Raw genomic sequence first — 5,702 nt, forward strand, 5'->3', positions numbered from 1 at the left:
CCCTCTCCCTTCAATATTAGATTCCTTCACTGTGATCCTAGAAGCACATGTAAGACAGAAAAGGCAAGTAGAACAAAGAGTCAAGGCCAGATCTATTTTTAAATCAAGTAAGGAAGGCAGTATAGAGTGGTGGCCAGTCTTTGGCTTGGGGATCAGCAATCTTAAGTCTGGCCATGGCTTTTGAGCTGCATGGTGCAGCCCTTTGACAAGCCTGTTGGCCTTCTGAAGGGAGGTGTCCAGATGGCTCCTGAGGAACCTCCCAGGGTCACAGCTCTTGTGATGAGTCTTCACCTTTTAGTGACCTAATCTCTATATTCCTGGAAAACAGGAATTGCTTATGGAAAGACAATTTGGGAATACAGTCAGAACCAATGTGAAAGAAGCCTGGAGGGAAAATTGGGAAAGAACTCCAACAAATTTTCAGATAGAGCCCAAGCCATTCTCAGAACCAAGATGCTCCTTCAATTCTAAGAACTGGATGGGAAGAAACAAATTGAGTTAAGGTCCTGCCTTCCTTTTTCTCTGAAAACCACCCATTGGCCTCGGGCTCTGGTTTCTATTTCCTACTGGAGACAACCGATGAGACCTGAGCTCAGAGAGCTCTGCCTCTTGGGGAGATCCATCTCTAAGCCACTTTCTTTCCCAATCTTCCAGCCTGCCCCTGAACCCTCTTTGCCTGTGTAAATAGCAGGAGCAGCAGCATCAAGAGCAAAGAAGACAGGGTGTGGCCTGGCCAGTATGACTCAGTGGTTGAGCACTGACCTATGAACCAGGAGGACATGATTCAATTACTGGTCAGGGCACATGCCCAGGTTGCAGGTTCAATCCTCAGTGAAGGGGAGGTGTGCAGGAGGCAGCCAATCAATGACTCTCTCTCATCATTGATGATTCTATTTCTCTCTCCCTTCACTCTGAAATCAATAAAAACATATTTTTGAAAAAGAAGAAGAAGACAGGGTGTGCATATGAACAGGGTAAAAAGTCCCCATTACCCAGCTGAGGTCAACATCTGGAGAGACTTATGTTTCAGAGAGGGATTCACATTGAGTCATGAACATGTGTAAGGACTGTCAGCAACTTTTCCATGTTCACTCTTAATGAGCTCCAATTTCTGGCCTGCTGGGAAGATTCAGCCATGAGAAGAAGACATCCATTGGACTCCCCAGCTAAATTAATGGAGTGAGTTTGAACTGGAGATGAGACCTAACTAGCAATCCAAAACAATGATGTCCTAAGTCTGCCCCTTCCTAATCTAAGAAAGGAGCTAGTGGGAACACTGGTCTCCAAGCCCTTCCCTGCAGTGCCATTTTGTCATCCCACCTGTCTCCAGGCAAGATAAATCTCAGCCCAAGAGAGAAGAAGCTGATAGCTCCTCTTCTAGAGAGACCAGAAATTCCATTCTCTCTCCATGTCCCAGTAGCTCTTAGAAAAATATCTATTTCCTTTCAACAAAGAAACTAAAACTAAGGCCCACCAGAAAGCCTAAGTATGGAGAAAAACATTTTCTTGGGTGTATCTGCTACTCCTGTGCTTGATTATTTGAAGTAGCTCATGTAGTCATTCTGTGCCTCAGTTTCTTCATCCAAAAAGGAAAATGGGCTTCCAATCAAGATGGCAGTGTAGGTAAACTCAGTACTCACATCCTCCCACCACTACATCAAAATTACAACTAAACTACAGAACAACCATCATTCAGAACCTCCTGAAATCCAGCTGAACTGAAGGCCTACACTAAGGATATAAAGAAGAAGACACTTTGAGACTGGTAGGAGGGACAGAGACATGGAATGAACTGGTTCCATACCCACATGTAGCACATAAAAATCAGGAGAGGTATCTCAGCTGCTGAGGTCTCCCCTGAGGGGGGGGGGGGTCCCAGCCCCACACCAGGACCCCAGTCCAAGGCTTCAAAGCCAGGAAGAGAAGTCTCCATGACTTCTGGCTGTAAAAACTAGGATGGACTGTGACTGAGTGAGATGGAGGGCTGCTGGAGTCCCAGGCATTCCTCTTCAAGGGCCCATGCACAGATTTACTCAGACCCACTCACTCAGAGCTCCCGTGCTGAGGCAGCAGCTTGAAAGGCAGCAGGAACATAAGGGAGAAGCTGAATTGTCTGTCATCAGGCAATTTTCTCCCTGATATAAGTGCTGGCAGAGGCCATTGCTCCTTTTCTGGGCCCTACTCCCCACAGAGCTGGCAGGCAGGTGCCATACCTGAGTCTCCATCAACCTATCACTGTTTGCCCTGCCCTGGTGATTCCCTAAGGCCCTGTCCCACCCAACTTGCAGGCCCACCCAAGCTGTTTCAGGGGCTTTTCCATGGGAATGGCCTGTCTTGGCTTATGCTTCAAACTTTCCTAAAATCTCTCCAACAAGCAGCATCTGGCCTCAGCATGCCCTATACCTCTCACTAAGTAGCCCTGCCAGGCATAACACTAGTGGCAGCTGGCATTGGTTCACAGCTTTGGCTCCCTTGGACACCTCCAAGTCCAGCACTAGTAGCAGCGCTTTGTATAGCTCATGCTGATTAGCCCCAAACAGAACACAGGTGGTGGTTGACCTTGGCCTGCACCTCTCAGGAAGCCCCAGAACAAGCTCACCCAGTGAACAGCTCCAGACCATACTGGAGCACCATTCAACCATCTTCACAAGTGACACACTCAAGGGGCAGACTCAGTGGGCACTAGATCTCTGCTGAAGTTAAGTCCTGTGGGGTAGGCCTCTGCACAGCTGATCCTGCGCAGTGGTCACAGCCATTCCTTGCAGCCAATCGGCCTGGGGGTAAATCCTTCCCATTGACATGCCAAAAGCAATCAACACTCTATAACAGGAGGGTGTATACAGCCTACACAGTGGGGCATACCTGGAGTGCCCAGCTCAGGTGAACAGGGAGGCTTATTTCACTAGGCCACTCTACTAAGCCCAGAAGACATAGCAGCTCTACCTAATACATAGAAGCAAACATAGGGAGGCTGCCAAAATGAGAAGACAAAGAAACATGTCCCAAATGAAAGAACAGAACAAAACTCCAGGAAAAAAACTAAATAAAATGAAAATAAGCAATATACTAGACGCAGAGCTCAAAACATTGGGTATAAGGATGCTCAAATGAACTTAGGAGAACAGTAGATGAACTTGCAGACAACTTCAATAGCATGAAAAAAGAACATGGAAACCATATAAAAGAACCAGTCATAAATGAAGGCTACACTCTCTGAAATGAAAAATAATTTACAGGGAATCAACAGCAGAGTAGATGAAGCAGAGAATCAATCAGTGGTTTGGAACATGAGGATGTAAACAATACCAGAACAGCAAAAAGGAAAAAGAATTTAAAAAAATGAAGCTAGTGTAAAGAGCCTCTGGGATAATGGAAAGAGAAACAGAGACAAGCAGAGGTGCCCAATACCCAACCCTGCTCCATTTCACTGAGGGAAGTCTGATGCAGAAGGCAACCCACACACCTCACAGCCCCACCCCCAGCTGCCCTTCCAATTATTGGACCTTCTGCTGCTGGAGTTTCTCAGCGTGGTGTCTGAAACCAGAACCACTTCCTTAACCCTATCTAAAGGGGCTTTTTTGTTTGTGTCTTCATCAGTTCTCAAGTCTGGCTGCCTTCTTCCCTGTGATCTCAGCTTCTCCTTGGCAGAGTAGGTCTTTGAAGGATGGAAAGAACTGGAGGTAAGTGGTGTTACCCAGTCCCCCAGGCAATCCAGAAAATGCCTCTCAAACTAGAGACCAACAGAGTCAGCACAGTCAGGAGTGAGAGGCCAACATAGAGCACCAGAAATTCTGTTATGGAGACAATGTCTTTTTTCCCTTTCTGTTTCTAGAAATGTTCCCACTTGATATACAGTGTCACTCTGTGTTGTACTATCTTCCTCATAACACCAAAATGGCTGGAATTGCCCTGGCCTTGCAGCTCTGTGGTAGAGCATCAGCCTGTGCACCGAAGGGTCACAGGTTTGATTCCCAGTCAAGAGCTGGGTTGCAGGTTTGTTCCGCAGCCCCAGCCCTTGTCAGAGCATGTATGGGAGGCAAACAATCAATGTGTCTCTCTCACATAGATGTTCCTCTCTCTCTTTCCCTCTTTCACTCTCTTTCTCTCCCTCTCCCTCCCTTCCACTCTAAGAATAAATGGAAAAAATATCCTCAGGTGAGGATTAACCAAATTAAAAAAAAAAAAGCTAGAATGAACCTCTGAGAAATGCAGTAGAAATAAAAAGACAGATCCTAACTAAAAGAAGCCTGCCATAGTAGTCATATGATCTCAAAGATCACTTATCCCAACCCACCTATTTACAAAATAATTGAGCTGAAGTCCAGAGAAGTGGTTTTTGTGGCACTGTCAGGACCAGAACCAAGACACGCTGCCTCCTGTTGAGATAAGACTCATTAACTTGACATGGCAATGTGGGCACAAAACAGGGTTTTACGCCATTGACATTGGTTGTCCGAACTTTAAGGATGGTGTTGTAGGACTGTGGATTTTGAACCAATTTCAAAAGACAGTAAAGATTTGAAAAGTCAGGAAAGTCTTCCTTGGAGAGGTAGGCAAAATGAGGAGGAATAGAATAGTTAGAAACACAGGATTTTTAATTTATTCAACAAATATTCCACAGGCCCTTATCAGGCTCTTACTCTGTGGCAGGACTGTTCAATGCCTGTGAATATACAGCAGGAAACACAATTTTTAAATTCCTACTTTCATGAAACTTGCTTGTAGGAGAAACAACTAAGCTGGAGTGGACAGAAAGGTTCCCAGGGTACAAAGAGACAAGGCGGCAGTCTGTTTCATACAGCCCTTCTCTCTTTGAGTGAAAAAAGTCTCCAACAGAAGGTCTCCAGAGAGACCTGCCTGGAAACAGAAAAAGTGTCACTTGAAAGAAACTGAGTTTCAAAACATGATTTGTCACCTTATCTGTAGACATAAAAAATTCAGGGAGTGGGGCTTGAACTATATTCTTTTATTTGAACAGCTTCTGCTAAGAACCTCCTGCAGGCCAAGTGCTTGGTTCTTGAGTAAGAATGATGGCAAGGAAGAGAGAAGGAGAGACAGAAATAGTTCCATTGAATTTTTTTCAAAAGGACTCAATATAAGACATTAAAAAAGGAAGAAGAAATGATTGGATGACTAGTCCCTTATCAGGGAAGTTGGGAATGATGGATATCTTTGGCCTAGGCTTCTACTCGGAGCTCTAGACTCATATACCCATCAATCACTCAATATTATTATTTGGAAATCTCAAAGGTACTTCAAACTCAAAATGTCTTAAGACTAAAATGCATGATAACCACTGCCCCTGTGCCTGCCTTTATCTCAGTGAGTGGCACCAGCATCCAGATAGCTGCATTAGACATAAACAAAAGCCACACCTTTGACACCCTCTGCTCTTGACAACCAAATCCAATCCATCACCAAGTCCTTTTCTCCTGTGTCTCTCTCTTCATCCAATCTCCCTGGCCAGGCCTAAGCCATTATCAGTTATTTCTCTCTCCTGAATCTCTACTATTGGCAATAGCCTCTCTGTTTATTCACTTCACATCCCCTTTAATTCATACCCCACTCAGCAGCCTCTGTTCTCATCATGTTATCCTCTTAGATATTTTTCCATGGCTTCCCAATGTACAAGCATGGCCTGTTCTCTGCCTCGCTTTCCAACCTCATCCTGCACCATGTTGGGAAGTAATTATTCACTGATT

Source organism: Miniopterus schreibersii (assembly GCF_964146895.1).
Source record: "Miniopterus schreibersii genome assembly, chromosome: 7".
NCBI classification, from domain to species: domain Eukaryota; kingdom Metazoa; phylum Chordata; class Mammalia; order Chiroptera; family Miniopteridae; genus Miniopterus; species Miniopterus schreibersii.